This window comes from Schistocerca cancellata, chromosome 2 (genome assembly GCF_023864275.1).
Source record: "Schistocerca cancellata isolate TAMUIC-IGC-003103 chromosome 2, iqSchCanc2.1, whole genome shotgun sequence".
NCBI lineage: Eukaryota > Metazoa > Arthropoda > Insecta > Orthoptera > Acrididae > Schistocerca > Schistocerca cancellata.
Window position 1 is genome coordinate 403,568,493 of NC_064627.1, and position 17,658 is coordinate 403,586,150.

The following is a 17,658-nucleotide window of genomic DNA, read 5'->3' on the forward strand; positions in this document are numbered from 1 at the left end:
TAGCATCTAGATGCCATTATTTCCTAAACATATATAGGTGACTGATGGTGCAGCATCTCATTTTAAAACTGCTTTCAGCTTTATGAGCTTAGTCAACACTGTAGTACAGGAATTAAGAGAAAAAAGTTGATGGTTCCAGCAAGCAGTCATGGAAAAAGTGCCTGTGAGGGGATAGGAGACCTCTGTAAACATCTTGCAACAAGATTTAGTCTCCAGCTTGAAACTGTTGATGCTATAAGAGATGCTACTGCATCTGTGCACACCATATCAAGATTAGAAACAATAATGAAACTCTTCATTCTAAATCAAAATACATTAAGGGAATTCTGTTCAAAAAGGAGAGAAGAGTGGTTACTATGAAGCCTGTGGTAGGAATTCAATCAGGTCACTATTGGATTGGATTGTTAACCAGCATCAGAGTCCCATTACATTGTTTTATGGCTGTGGAGGTCCTGTCACCTGGCGTCTTGCTGGTAGCAGTCCGGCCATCTGTGACCCAGTACACAGTAGTTCTGCCCTACTGCCCCCTACCTGGATGCAGTTGCACTGTCCATTCTGAAAGAAAGCTGCCACCCACATCCTCAGGGCCATCCCATGGTGTGGTCAGCATTCTCCCTCAAACATCTGCTCTGCCCCAATGACCTGTTGTCTATTCCAGTACACATTCACTAAAGCATTAAGGAAATGAAGTCAGAATGCAAAAAGCACAGAGATTAGTATTGCCGATGCTTACTGACATATCGTCCAATTATATTCCAAGTGTGATTATCAAGTCTAATTGTCATGAACAGAATAATTCATTCCATCATCTCATCCATCAGTGAGATGTGGTGAGCCGGAAAGCCTAGCCACCTCTCATCAGAAGCAACTGTATATTTTATAACATAATTTACAACATTTTTAAATAAACTTTGTAATATTCATGTAAAGAATGTACTTAAGTTATTTTAATCAGTGTCTTTGCCACCAAATTAAATAATTAGATTCTTTGCCTAGGACCGTAATCACTATATTGTTTCAATCGATGGGAAGAGCAGTTTTAAAAATCAAGTGTTTTGTATTTAGTTCACGTTTCTAAAAAAAAGTTCAGCATGTAGTTGTGATGTATTTATAAAATGATTCATTCCTCAACATAATGATTTATCATGCAAAATGACCCAAGGAACATGAAACCGACCAACCAACCGACAAACCAACGAATGAACCAACAAACCAACCAACCAACACTAACTAACTCACCATAGCTCATAGTAGTAGATGGAAGCTATTTTTATCAACCAGTTGTTTGAAGTGTTAAGAATACAGAAATTAAAACTTGTGAACACCTATTATTTTATAGTCAGTGATTCATCAAACTTTTACAATCCTGGAAAGTTTTCAATTTCTTCATAAAGAAAAACCTAGACACAAAACACTCATACTCCAAAGCCAATATATAATACCAGCTAAGCACCACATACAAATGTAAGCAAGTCGACTTTTAAAATTCCACAAATTTACACACATCTGTAGTTAGAGCAGTCCATGGCAGTTTGACCTTTTATTGAAAGTGGCATGTTACACACTATAAGTTTCCAACAGCTTTGTTGGACCATCATGGCAATTTTGAATATAGTAGTAATTAAGCTGTTTAGCTTTAAGGTGTTTTAACTAATCTGGAGGGTGGAGTTGACATCTACATAAAATTGATTGTAATTTACACAGTTACTTGAACCTTTTGTCATCTTTCTATTATACTGATGTATACTAATTTTGACAAACAATGGCTCACCTCTCTTCCTTTGTGAGTGCACTTGCATCTACATTATTATATTATTACATTACTGTTTATGCCTATGCACAAGCTTTGTAAAGAACACAAAATATGTGATGTCCACGAGCTTTAAGACCAACATATAATGAAAAACAAAATGGTTAGGTAATCAATTTTTTATTCAATTTTGTAACAACAGCTGTCAACACTTGGGCATTAACTGTCTAATGTGCTGTTTTGATTGTTTTGCCCTAATTACTCTCGTTTCTGACAGTCATGTGTTATTCCATACATATGCTGTCTGTGAACTGTGACTGGTCCTGTGCCCCAATCAGAAACTTAATTGTGAAGCCAAGGGTCGAGAGATGACAAGAGAAACCTTAAAGTATGGACTCTGACGATGGAAGTGATGAAACTCAGAGAAAATACATGTCATGTCATGTTGTTTGATCAAAGCATTTACCAAAGCAATGTGTGGCAACCTAGCAACACTTGCATAATGCAACATGAGGAAACTACAGCTCCACAACAGGACAATCTTTAAGCTAGTCTGTTCTGAGCTATTGTGGTGTATGCATGCACTCTGATGTATTTCTGCCTAGTAATGAACTGTAGACCCATGCTATACACAATCTGCTATTTAACCTGGGCCTCCTCACCTATATCTGCTCTACAATGTATAACCTGCACAATCTCATAAAACTGATGTGATCAATCATAAAAATTTACTGTTTTACATCTTTTTTTCCTGGAACACCTACACTACTTGTAAATAATAATATTCTTCACATTTTAATAAGTTTTTTGTATGCACAACACACAACTTATTATTAGGATTTAATCACTACTTGTAAATAATAATATTCTTCACATTTTAATAAGTCTTTTGTATGCACAACACACAACTTATTATTAGGATTTAATCAGAATGAATTATTTCAATTAACTGTCTGTCAATATTCAAGTATTATTTACATGAAACATTGTTTGCAATGTCATTACTCTAAATTTCAAAACACAAAAAATTATCATATTAAAATTTTGTAGCATTGTATACGTAACACTTTTCTTATTCCTGTTCTGCTCCCAGCAGACTTCAACAGAATCTCAGGCTTGGTTTTTATGCAAGAGATTCTAAGGTGTGTGCAGTGTAACAAACCAGGAAACACTATAACAAAGCGATACATGCCAGGGCCGATTCTCATCCCAATAGGCCTACTCTAATTGCAGTACAGAACACATATTTGTTAAATTACTATTCGCACTGCCATACTTCAATTCCACTTAAATATGAGATATAGTAGTCATTACTTGCTTGCTTCTGGTTTCCAAATTATTTTATATAAGTTTACTTTTAGATAATTGTTTATGGCTCATATTTGGTAAAATTTCATATAGAAATATAAATCATGAAGGTCCTGCTTATGTAAAACACATTACCATTCTTTGTAAAGCATGTATCCAGTATCAAACATGTGACAACTGCCAAGTGATCAGTCATGTCAGATTCTTCCAGTTTCAGGGTATATGCTGTACCTTGCTTAACACATTAAGCGTACTATCAGTTCTCAGGGACTGACAGTGGACTTCATTTGGGCGCAATTAGACATTGGGGACTGATAGTGCACTTTTTGCTTGGACATCATCAGTGCATGGGAACAGCAGTACCAAGGTTAAAAAATGTAATCTTAATGAAGTGTAATAGAAGATTTAGAACAAATGTGGGATTGCTGATACTTTTATTATGGGCATTAGGCATAATTCTCTGCCTAATGTTTCAACCTCCAGTACTGGAGGTATCATCAAAGGCTTTAACAAATCAGAAAGCCATTACAAACAAGTAAGTGCAGCATGCAGAATGGTTTATAAGTATCCACACAATGGTTGGTTCGTGAAGTCATATTTCTGCCTACGATCACTAGTCATACAAAAATATGCTATGCACCTTGTTGTGGGAAGAGTTTGTGCTGTTTGGTTTATTTAGCACTAAGGCCACAACTTGTTTGATTTCAGTCCTGTTCCTTTCCTGTTAAGAGAGTTTTTGTACTTTTGTATTTCTATGGTCTTACTGTACAGCCTAGTGTAGCAATTAGCAGCTCTTGCTAAATCATATCTAGTCATTTCCAAACCGTAGTGCATATCTGCTACTGCTGATTTACCTATGTTCCTTAAAGCAAGTGTTAATGCTTCTTTTGGCAGATCCTGTATACACTTTCCCACAAGTACAAAGGATTTTATATACTACTGCTATGCCAAGCAGCAGCCATAGGTCTCTAGGAATGCTGCATGAAGGGTAGATCCAGTAGGCAGTAGAGAACACTCCTTCAATAATGACTAACATATAAATAAACATTTGACTATTGCAGAACTCCAAAAGGCATCTGAAACAAAGGCAAAGAAATCATATAAAAGATACTACTACACTTCACTCTTTCAGTCACTCATTTTTTATCAATCGTTATGCTGCTACAGGTCCTTTGCAATGTTCTTTTAATCATGCACCTTTCTTATTGGTTTAAATGCAATACCAATATCATGTTTTCTGGGTACTTTGCTGGTGCAACTTGTTACAGTTTTCAGAAATGGAAGGGTAACTTTCTCTTTAGTTGGTTCTTTTCCATTAGAAACTATAGACCTTTTATCTCTCTGTCAGAGTTGCCATTTCTTCTGAAGGCCATTCATAAATCCACTGATTGTCTTAGCATGGCCCACCAATGTTTTCATCACTCCTCTTTTCTGCTCAGGATGACGACTGAAATTTCTGTGAAGGTTATCTATATCTATCTATGTGACATTAGTGGACCAGGCTAAAGAATCTGTGAACCATATTACTTGCAAGATGAGCTCTATCATTCAAAACTGACTTTCAGAAGAAATGGCTACTTCGTCAGAGATAAATAGAGCACTACATACTAAAAGATCTATAGCTTATAATGGAAAATAACCACTTAAAGGGAGAGTTAACCTTTCATTTGGAAAAGCTGCCACAGATCACATCAACAAAGTACTCAGAAAGAATGCAGCGTTTAAACCAACAAGAAAGCTGGGTTAACATTTGGACACTGCAAAGGACCTCCTCCTGATGCTTGCCAAAGCAGGACTATATAAAATCCCTTGCACTTGCAGACAAGTGTATGGAGGAGCTACAAAAGGAAGCACTAACACCCACACCTTAAGGACCTTGTTGCCTGGGTGAGACAGATAAAACACAATAGTGGCTCATGCACTAAGACTGGGAAACCACTAAATTTCTTTCCCCAAGAGTTTTAGCAAGATCTAAAAAGTACTGCAATAGGATGTACAGAGAGGCCACAGCAATACAAAAGCATAAAACAATTTCAACAGAAAATAAGGATTGAAATTAAACAAGTTGTGGATCTTAGTGTACATAAAACCAACAGTGCCAATTTGACCCCACAAAAACCTCGATAGTGTATGTTGGCTTGACTCTCCAATCTTGCAAGGGGACCACGCCTAATAATTGTCATCACTGATTTTGCCCCAGTTATGGTATGTGCAGGGCTTGGCCAGAAATGAAAGTGATATAAGTGGTACCACCAGATGACAAAGTGTGTAGAAAAAATGTCATTTTGGCACAGGTCAAATGAGGCATGAGCCATTTATGGTAGCATAGTTTCTGGGCAGCAGTTGGTGCAGTGGGAGGAGTACAGAAGGGCAATTCTAGGGTTGTGGGATTGAGTCCCTCTGTGGGAACATTTTCTTATTTTCATGTTAGTTCTATGGCAAATGAACTGAAGTAATGTTCAGTATATAATAGTTATTAATGTTTTCATAAAAGGCATTGAAAGGAAAGGCCAAGGAAAATTTGAGATCACAAGTTTTTAAGATAGTGCTTACAGCACCTATGAAGACTACACAAATAAATTTTCAAGAAGGGGTTGTAATTAATGTGAACAGAACATCGTATTCCACTAGTTTTATTTTGACCTTTGAGCAGCCCTCAGCTGTTGCATGTGAACTATAGATTCAGGTAAAACTGGTGTATCGGCCATTGAGGACAATGCTGGCTATGGTGACAGAACTTATTCACTTGCTAGCTCTCAACCGAAAAAAAAAAAAAGTGAATTTTTTGAGAATATTCTAAGAACACTGTGTGAATATTGTTTCTCTACAAAAACTTTAAAATAACCACGTAATTGTAAAAATGTGTTATTTGTAACATGTGCACATCATCGAGAAAATTACTGCTGCTTCTACTTTTACCATAAATATCACCCCAGCACATGTAAATCTTCAATTGGAAACAGTATCCAGTTTTATTAGGTTGGAGCACAAGTTCATAGCACTTTTCCATAAGTTTAGTAAAGACAACAGATACACGCAAGAGACGCTTTCGTCATCAATAATATATTCTCCTTCACTATTTACAACAGCCTGCCAATGCTGGGGAACTTTTTCATTCTGCGACTGTAGAAATCATGAGATGAAGAACTTGTTGAGGCATGTTCAGAGTGCATTCATCCAGAAAGTGGGTTCCTTGAAAGTTGTTTGACAGGGAACAGAAAAGGTGAAAATCTGAGGGTGCAAGATCAAGTGAATAAGGTATGTACAGAATGACTTCCCAACTCAACTCCTGCACAGTCCTTTTTCTCAATCTAGCAGAATGCGGCATTGTTGTATAGTAGCATTACTTCACAAAGTCTTGCTGGTCATTGTTCTTGGACTGTGTCTGCAAGATGTCTCAGTTGTTGATAATAAATGTCAGCTGTAGTGGTTACACTTCTGGAAAGCAGCTCTTAGTGCAGTACACTGTCACTATTCCATGAGATGCATAACGTTATTTTACTGGATGCATGCAGATCTTTGTAAGGTGAGTTGCTGCTTTTTACAAGCTCAACCATTCCTTTATTTTACTTACGTAAGCATGAAGCCAACAGTTCTCATCACCAGTAACAATACAGAGTAGTAACTGTTCATGAGCCAATTGATGATAAGCAAACAGAGATGCACATATGGCCACCCACTGATTTTTGTGATTTTGGCTTAAAGTATGCGATATCCATACAGCTGATTTTTGAATATTCTCCATTGCATGCAAATGTCGCAAGATGGTGAAATGGTCACAGTTCATCACTTTTGCCAGTTTTTGGGTTCACTGATATGGATCATTGTGGATTAGTTGGATTAATGTGTTTAAATGATCTTCATCAAACTCCGGAGGTCTTCCTGAACAATACTTGTTAAAATGATCCCCAGACATGGTGCAAATATTTCTGGCTGGCCCTCTATTGAACTCAAACTGAATACTATCTCGGAAATGTTCAGATTTCTCCACTTGGCACTCCATTTTTTAATTCCACAGCTCTACTCACTATCTCCAAATGACGATATGTAAACTCAGACAGCAACATTGAACTACAAATAGAAAGTGACAGTCAATAAATAAACCCACAGGAACTGGAATACCAACATGCAAGACAAAAGCACTACAAACTTATGCACCAACCTAATATACAAGTCCTCATGTACATGTTACAATCCCTTCCTGGAAATCTATATATACAACACTATATTCTGCCAGCTGGAATGGCCGTGCGGTTCTAGGCGCTACAGTCTGGAGCCGAGCGACCGCTCCGGTCGCAAGTTCGAATCCTGCCTCGGGCATGGATGTGTGTGATGTCCTTAGGTTAGTTAGATTTAATTAGTTCTAAGTTCTAGGCGACTGATGACCTCAGAATTTAAGTCGCATAGTGCTCAGAGCCATATTTATTTATTTATTTTCACTTTCCTATTCACAACCCTTTCGAAAAAGTTAACAAATATGACACAGAAATCATTATTTCAGTTTATTTGCAGCATAAATAAAGTAAAAATTAAAAAAAAATTCTGCAGAGGCTTGACCTCACAATATTAGGATTACTTTTCTATACGTCTTTCTCTTGTGCCAATCACTGCCTGGAATTTACACTAACATATGGGGGGGGGGGGGGTTACATTTTGCAAGATGTCATTTGACAATATTCTGCTACGGTAGTCACTGGAGGCATCATGCATTGCTCTCTTGACAGCCAAGCACATTTCATTCAGCATTGCTCTATATATAGCCCTACACTTTGTTTTACACCCATTATGCAGTAATCTGGTTCTTTCAAAGTTGGTTTACAGCGACTATACCATGGAGGCTCCTCCCATATGGAACTATTCCACAGGGTACATATCTATCCAGTGCATAGTCAATTATTCTTTTAAATGTGAGCCAGAGTTCCTCCACATGTTCCTGCCCTGTGCTGAAAGTTTCAAGTTCTTCATTGAGATATGACATTGCTGATTTTTTATCTAGTCTATTGAACGTATATACCTTTTTGTTTGTTTTAGCTGTTGCTCATACTTTGGTAATCAGATTTGATGTGGACCTCAAAGAGGTCATCTCTGTTTGTTGCCATTAGATCCAATATATTTCCATTATCAGTGGGGTTGCTATCTATCTGTTCTGGGTAGAAAGTGTCACAGGATGTCTTATCGTGTCCACCACTAACAAAACTGTAATTTTCCCAATTAACTGTTGGATGATTGAAGTCTCCACTGATGATTTCAGTGAGATTGGAAAACATACAATTGAACCGATGTTTTCTCTACAGTTTTCAGTTAAATTAGGAGATTATCACTTTTATGCCCACCTCTGAGACTCAATCTTGCCCAAAAACAATCTCAAATGCAGCTTAAATTTCTGTCTCAGTGGATTTGATTTTCTTGTCTACTGGGGCAAATACACCAGCTCATTTCCCATTTGCCTGTCCTTTCAATATATACTTAAATTTTCCCCAAAAATCTCATTGCTATCAATTTCAAGTTTCAACCAGCTTTCTGCACCTAGTATCATGTGAGATTCATTGCTTTTCATGAGTGCTTCAAACTCTCACCCTTTGTTGTGAATGCTTCTGCAGTTTACCAAAAGGATTTTAATACCCTAACCAGTGGGAGGCATTTCTTTTGATCTTACACTACTTAATCTGTATTTCTTACAGCTATTGTTATCTATGAGTACATTGGATGAAGAGTTACCTAATCTAAAAAACCCTTCTGTGCACCCGATACACAATCACTACTCGAGTAGCAACATCTGGCACATAGTGAACACCTGACCTATTTAGGGGAAACCTACAGCCCTCAGCTCTATGGCACAAGACCAGGAAGTTGCAGCCTAGCTTGTCACAGAACTTTTCAAAGTCTCTGGTTTAGTCCTTCCACTCAACTCAGAACCGAAGGACCACAATCAGTTCTGGGGACAATGCTGCAAATTGTGAGCTTCATTGAAACTCCATGTGCAAGGTTGGTCTTCTCAACCATCTCTGCCAGTCACTGAAATAAGTCAAGAATGACCCCCAAATCTGGACAATAGGCATCATTTGTTCCAACATGCAGCACAATCTTTAGTTGGCTGCACCATGTTCTCTCAATGGCTGGGGGAACAGCCTCTTCAACATGTTGAATGAGCCCCCCAGACAAACACACTGATTTCACATTGTGTCCTTTCCTGTCCGTTGCTGCCATTTCCCAAAGAGGAACTACTGACAATCAATAGGCCCTTACCGCTTTGCGTTTGCCACCTCCTGATAGCACACAAAACAGTCTTCCCCCAAACAGGTGAGTCCCACTGGCTCAGTTTTAGTGAAAGGCAGCACCTCAAACTTGTTGGTTGGGGGGATCAGTACACCAACCCCCAGTCCTCCCTGTTCCCCATCCACTATGTACACGATATGCCTAGTTCTACCACTGACATGCCACCTGCAGGCAGGTGGACGGGTAATGACAGATCCTGTACTTTCTGCAGAGGAGAGACAATCCACAGGAGAGGATGGTATTTGAGGTACCTCTGGTACAGGTATCACAGGCACCCAATTCTTGGATGCTCTTCTAATACATTGATTCCAAGCGGTTGCCGATCATGTGACAGTAGTCAGAGCGATTTCCAGCAGCCAACTCATCCTGTGTTTGAGATCAGCATTCAGAGTGAGGCTGTATTTTGTCTAGAGCAATGTATTACAAGGCAGTGAACAAATAACTTAAAATTAAGCGGGCTGATTATCTCTTAATCTGTTGAGCTAAAATGTTTCTAATTCTGTATAAAAATTAAAACAGATAAAAACGAGATTTCCACTAAGGCAAAAAAAAAAAACAACCTGTGGTAAAAATTACTACTTTCCTAAAGCCTTTTGATGTTAATTTTAGTTGTAAGTAAACTTTAAAACAGAGTTAATTTACTGTAAATGCTGATGAGATATAACACGGAACGTTAGAAAATCTGCTACAGTAACTAAATCGCCAACGACAATTTGCTATAAACTGCTTGTTGATTGTGTTTTGCATAATGATACCTTCTGAAAATCCTCAATAACGCATGCTTATTTTGTTGATGTACCGTACAATGAAACACTAAATCTGATTTGCTGCGAAAAATTATGTAGGCCTATCCAAAATAGGTAACTTACGAAAATATAGTTTTCCAATCGTCCGAAAATTCTCGAACTATCTCTCAGGTAATTGTACAATGAAGTTAAAGAATCATTGTTTTGAACGAAGATAGGCCTACTGCTCTCAAAAATTTTAAGAGCGCTCGATTTAGTTTAAGCCTACAATTGACGGAACACTACCAGTACTAGTTTAGCGCGGCACTCGAGAATATTCGAAATTTCACAGTATCACAATACAAACGGATAGGCCTACTGAACAATCAAGGAAAGATTATGCAGAAACAACGCGAACAGTGAAATATGCGAATGTAGAAAATTAAATCGGCACATGATCTTGTACAAGGAAAAAATTCCTAAGTCGACTTTTATATGTAAATAAACGTAAGCATTGCACAGATTTTTCACTTAGCTGTTTCTGTGCACACTTCTACACCGGCGTGCCGAAGAAGACCGCAGCCCAAGTTTATCCCAATCAAATTCGCCAAAATGTGCACCACCATCAAAGCACATCGCATGTTAGTTGCAGCTAACAATGCACTTCCCCGTGTCTCTTGTGCCGTTACAATTTCTTTGGGATTTCCATTGTGATTTAAAGTGCGCGTCATTTATGTTGGCGGCCGAGTTTAGGTTCGTTCTGCGGATCTGACGTCACAAAACACAGTCAGCCAATGAACAGAGAACGACCTTGCCACATCTCGACTGCAGTGCAGAGCATGGACGAGTATCTTCAGTTTTAGAAACGTTCAGTCATAAATAAAGTAGTAGAACAAAAGCAATGTCTTGATAGCAGACATTCTTTTATAGAAAGTTTGGAAAAATCATTCTTTACACCAATTGCTTCATATTCTATTAATTAATTAAGCCAAACAAGCAATAAGACTCCTAATTCAGGCGATAGCAAGTAAAGGTGTTTGTATCACTCTCACGAACCACTTTTTCGCAATAAAGAACAGCGGTAATTGTTTATTTCCTGTTGTACTTCGACGAAGCGTGAGTAACTCATAGTCATACCAACAGTGTTTGTCAGTATTTGCGTTACGTGTTACAGTCCTCATGGCGTGTTTTGGTCAGATGAGGTACGTTAGTGCAACGGTAAAGGTGTTGGGCTGCTATGCGAAAGGTTATGAGTTCAAACCTTGTGTGGTGTTTAATATTTTCATAATTTAAAAACAATATCGAAGTGCCTTACTTCACGAATTATATTCGTTTGAATGCAATTTTTTGAAATTTCTAGTGCTTTGTCTCTTCATTAACCCTTTCGCTGCTGCAGACACGTGCTCGCCGCATTCCGCGCTGTGCGCGATTTTGTCATCACTGCACTGCTCGCCTGTGCAGACACATGGTGTTCCCACTGCTTTGACACACTTATCATTCGATTTCACAAAAACTATTTGGCCCAAAAATTATATTTTTACACGCCTTCTTGACTGTTACTTTCCCCCCATAAATGACTTAATTTTGTTTCGATGTTCAACGCAGTTATTATGCAGCATTAAATGTAGTAACCATTGCACGAAATTTTGAAGAGTTTGCAGAGGTAGAAGTCCATAGCGTATACTTTCCGTATGGTCGATTTTAGTTGCCACAATGTTGAGAATGAAATGTGGACAAGGTACCTAAATTTCATATAAAATTTACTGTATAACAATATCTCATTTAATTTAAGTACGACATAGGTGTCATATGTAATATTGAGAAATGTTCCGTCTTTCACGACTGTAATAAAAGTATTATTTACACCGGACGCGTTTGGCTTTATTTTAAAGCACTTCAATCAAGGAAAGGTATGGAACATACACAATGGTACTCATGTTCTCTTTCTTGTTTTTGTTCCACAGTCGCAGTTTTACCAATGGTACTGAAATATATTCCTCTTCTGCAACTGTAATAAGGGGCTTATTTAGACCAGACGCGTTTCTCTCTTTTGAAGCATCTTCAGTGGACAGTATTTTTTCTCCTCCATTGCCAAGTCACCTTTCGTAGTTTTGTGCTGCGGTAACACAATATTCAACGTTTGTGTTGGCAGATCAGTGTTTTAGCATATAAATGATGTTTGTGTGTGCCACACACAAAAATTATATTTGACATAGCTCAGAGCACTTCATTGATAAACGGTATATTCAAGTCCTAATGTTTTTGTAAGTCCACAGTTTTGTTTAATGTATTTTGTCTACTTCTTTTTGATTGATTGAAGTGCTTTAAAATAAAGCCAAACGTGATCAGTGTAAATAAAACTTTTGTTACAGTCACAAAAGACGGAATATTTCTCAATATTACATACGACACCTATGTGGTACTTAAATGAGCTATTGTTATACAGTAAATTTTATATGAAATTTAGGTATCTTGTCCACATTTCATTCTCAACATTGTGGCAACTAAAATCGACCATACAGAAAGTATACTCTATGGACTTTTACCTCTGCAAACTCTTCAAAATTTCGTGCAATGGTTTACTACACTCCTGGAAATGGAAAAAAGAACACATTGACACCGGTGTGTCAGACCCACCATACTTGCTCCGGACACTGCGAGAGGGCTGTACAAGCAATGATCACACGCACGGCACAGCGGACACACCAGGAACCGCGGTGTTGGCCGTCGAATGGCGCTAGCTGCGCAGCATTTGTGCACCGCCGCCGTCAGTGTCAGCCAGTTTGCCATGGCGTACGGAGCTCCATCGCAGTCTTTAACACTGGTAGCATGCCGCGACAGCGTGGACGTGAACCGTATGTGCAGTTGACGGACTTTGAGCGAGGGCGTATAGTGGGCATGCGGGAGGCCGGGTGGACGTACCGCCGAATTGCTCAACACGTGGGGCGTGACGTCTCCACAGTACATCGATGTTGTCGCCAGTGGTCGGCGGAAGGTGCACGTGCCCGTCGACCTGGGACCGGACCGCAGCGACGCACGGATGCACGCCAAGACCGTAGGATCCTACGCAGTGCCGTAGGGGACCTCACCGCCACTTCCCAGCAAATTAGGGACACTGTTGCTCCTGGGGTATCGGCGAGGACCATTCGCAACCGTCTCCATGAAGTTGGGCTACGGTCCCGCACACCGGTAGGCCGTCTTCCGCTCACGCCCCAACATCGTGCAGCCCGCCTCCAGTGGTGTCGCGACAGGCGTGAATGGAGAGACGAATGGAGACATGTCGTCTTCATCGATGAGAGTCGCTTCTGCCTTGGTGCCAATGATGGTCATATGCGTGTTTGGCGCCGTGCAGGTGAGCGCCACAATCAGGACTGCATACGACCGAGGCACACAGGGCCAACACCCGGCATCATGGTGTGGGGAGCGATCTCCTACACTGGCCGTACACCACTGGTGATCGTCGAGGGGACACTGAATAGTGCACGGTACATCCAAACCGTCATCGAACCCATCGTTCTACCATTCCTAGACCGGCAAGGGAACTTGCTGTTCCAACAGGACAATGCACGTCCGCATGTATCCCGTCCCACCCAACGTGTTCTAGAAGGTGTAAGTCAACTACCCTGGCCAGCAAGATCTCCGGATCTGTCCCCCATTGAGCATGTTTGGGACTGGATGAAGCGTCGTCTCACGCGGTCTGCATGTCCAGCACGAACGCTGGTCTAACTGAGGCGCCAGGTGGAAATGGCATGGCAAGCCGTTCCTCAGGACTACATCCAGCATCTCTACGATCGTCTCCATGGGAGAATAGCAGCCTGCATTGCTGCGAAAGGTGGATATACACTGTACTAGTGCCGACATTGTGCATGCTCTGTTGCCTGTGTCTATGTGCCTGTGGTTCTGTCAGTGTTATCATGTGATGTATCTGACCCCAGGAATGTGTCAATAAAGTTTCCCCTTCCTGGGACAATGAATTCACGGTGTTCTTATTTCAATTTCCAGGAGTGTATATTTAATGCTGCATAATAACTGCGTTGAACATCGAAACAAAATTAAGTCATTTATGGGGGGAAGGTATCAGTCAAGAAGATGTGTAAAAATCTAATTTTTGGGCCAAATAGTTTTTGTGGAATCGACTGATAAGTGTGTCAAAGCAGTCGGAACATGATGTGTCTGCACAGGCGAGCAGTGCAGTGACAAAATCGTGCACAGCACAGAATGCTGGGAGCACGTCTTTGTAGCAGTTAAAGGGTTAATGCGGCCGTGGTGGCTTTACTTCATGAACTGCGCGCTCCCCCCTAAACATAAGCTTGCGAACTATGCTATACTATGGCGCTGCTTCTATTGGCGCGTGCGTCATGGGCAACTGGCAACGCAGCAATCTCCCGCATCTGGGCGGTCATGCGCGAGCCGCCAAGATAAAAGAATTGAACTATAGTCAAATTGTACCAAACAAACGCATATTCTTTATTATGAATTTACTTACCAGATATACACAATGGTAAACCAACTATCAGTAAGCTGCATAATGTGCCGCCTTTGTTGAATATATCTTCGCAAATTCGTCACAATATTTGATGGTGTGTTCAGTGTTGCCAATTTAGCGACTTTGTCGCAAGAAATTGCAACTTTTGCCTTCGTCTTAGCGACAAAAAAAACTTTTTAGCGACAAAAATTATTTAGCGACTTATCTGGCGACTTTTGGAGTACTGATGACTTTTGAAGTACAAATCAAAACTATTTTGGCCTAGTATTTTCATTAACAAAACTAAGATTTTAACTATAGAATGGATACTACACTGACTTTGTTCTAGATTACTAAGTTAAATTAAGTTCTTAGCAGATCATGTAGCATTGTTCAGCATTTAGTAAACCTGAATGTGGGAATTGCTTACAGAGTAAGAAAACCTTGACTATAGAATAATTCATTAGGCTGGTATTACACTATCAAATTTCTTTGTCAAAGATTTGATCAAAGGTGTGATCAAATATTCTGTCAAATATATTTGACAAAGATCTTTGACGTAGCGCTAGAAGGGGTATTACACTGTCATCAAATTTTTTGTCAAAGTTCTAGATGGCTGACAATAACTTGTTATCAACCACAGCAGTTGTACGTACCCCAATTGCATTGTGTGCACATGCGGAAAAAAATGGAACCATACATACGAGGTTGACAGTCTTAAAAGTCCTGGGATTACAACTTGATAATAAATTCAGTAGGGAAGAGCACATCCCAGAACTGCAGAAACACCTTAACAAATCTGTTTGCAATTCGAGTGTTAGCAGACATAGGCAACATAAAAATGAAAAAGCTTGCATACTTTCATTCCATAATGTCATATGGTATAATATTTTGGGGTAAATCTTCAAGTCAAACAAAAGTTTTCAGAGTCCAAAAGCGTGTAATACATATTATTTGTGGAGTAAATTCGCGGACGTCCTGTAGAAACCTCTTCAAAGAACTGGGTATACTAACTACTGTCTCTCGGTATATTTACTCCTTAATGAAATTTGTCGTAAAAAATATATCTCTTTTTCCAACATACAACTCAGTTCATACATACAATACCAGGAACAAAAATGATCTACACAAGGACTTAAAAGCACTTACTTTAGTTCAAACCGTGATCCACTACTCAGGAACACTCATCTTCAATAATTTGACAGCAAACATAAAAAATTTAGTTACAAATAAAGATCAGTTTAAAAGGAGCCTGAAAGACTTACTACTGGCCAACTCCTACTCCACTGACGAAATTTTTAATAGAAACAAATGATGTATTGTATTTATTCATACTATTAGTGTTGTTATTTCAGCTTAAAAAAATTGACATGTTCCACATCCACGAGGATCTCCTCAGCATGGATCTATGGAACGAAAAACTAATCTAATCTGGGTGAAGCCGTGGGTTTTACGACGACACGATAAAAGCATTCAGCAAAACTTCTTATGTGAACTTACAGTGGAAGACGTCAAGTGGTACATCAATTACTTAAGAATGAATGAGCATACATTCCTGTATGTGCTCAGTGAAGTGTATCCTCGTATCACAAAGCACAATATTCACTTAAAAATTGCTACATCTTCAGAAGACAGGCTCACTGTAACACTCCGATTCCTTGCTACAGGAGAGGGTTATGTTATGTTATGTTAGGTTAGGTCAGGTCAGGTCAGGTCAGGTCTTGTCTCCAATCTTCTTATTTTATTTTTGTATTCAGGGTGCCTCACGTTGTAAAGCGCCTCATCAGCTTCATACATCTCTATTAATTTTGTAGTTGTTGGCACACACCAATTGTATTTACCGGCAACGTTGATAAAAACACTACAGACGACAGAACGCTGCAGCGATGCTAGTGCTCCATGTGGTAACATGTCACATTGCAGTGAACAGAAGACAAGCGATTTCTTTGATCAAATCTACAGCGAGGCCCTAGATTTGATCAAATATTGGACGACATTTCCTATTACACCATCAAATATCTTTGACAAAGATGTTGGAGAAAGATTTTTGACAAAGAAATTTGATAGTGTCTTGGAGGTAAGAATAGAGGGAGACGCCGTGACGTCACAGCTGCTAAGGCCAGTATTACACTATCAAATTTCTTTGTCCAATATAATTTTCAAAGATATTTGATGGTGTAATAGGGACTTTGTCAAATGTCATCCAATATTTGATCAAATCTAGGGCCTTGCTGTACATTTGATCAAAGAAATCGCTTGTCTTCTGTTCACTGCAATGTGAGATGTTACCATATGGAGCGCTAGCATCGCTGCAGCGTTCTGTCGTCTGCAGTGTTTTTATAAACATTATGGTAAATACAATTGGTGTGTGCCGACAACTACAAAATTAATAGAGATGTATGAAGCTGATGAGGCGCTTTACAACGTGAGGCACCCTGAATACAAAAATAGATTAAGAAGATTGGAGACCTAATCTGACCTGACCTGACCTAACCTAACCTAACCTAACATAACCCTCTCCTGTAGCAAGGAATCGGAGTGTTACAGTGAGCCTGTCTTCTGTAATTGATGTACGACTTGACGTCTTCCACTGTAAGCTCACGTAACAAGTTTTGTTGAATGCTTTTATCGTGTCGTCGTAAAACCCACGGCTTCACCCAGATTAGATTAGTTTTTCGTTCCATTGACTTGAAGATTTACCCCAAAATATTATCTCATATGACATTATGGAATGAAAGTAGGCAAAGTATGCAAGCTTTCTCATTTTTATGTTGCCTATGTCTGCTAACACTCGAATTGCAAATACAGATTTGTTAAGACATTTCTGCAGTTCTGTGGTGTGCTCCTCCCAACTGAATTTATTATCAAGTTGTAATCCCAGGAATTTAAGACTGTGAACCTCGTATGTATGGTTCCTTTTTTCCCCCACTTCTTTTCCGCATGTGCACACAATGCAATTGCGGTACGTGCAACTGCTGCAGCTAATAAAAGTTGTTGTCAGCCATCTTGAACTTTGACGAAAAATTTGATGACAGTGTAATACCCCTTCTAGCATTACGTCAAAGATCTTTGTCAAATATATTTGACGGAATATTTGATCACACCTTTGATCAAATCTTTGACAAAGAAATTTG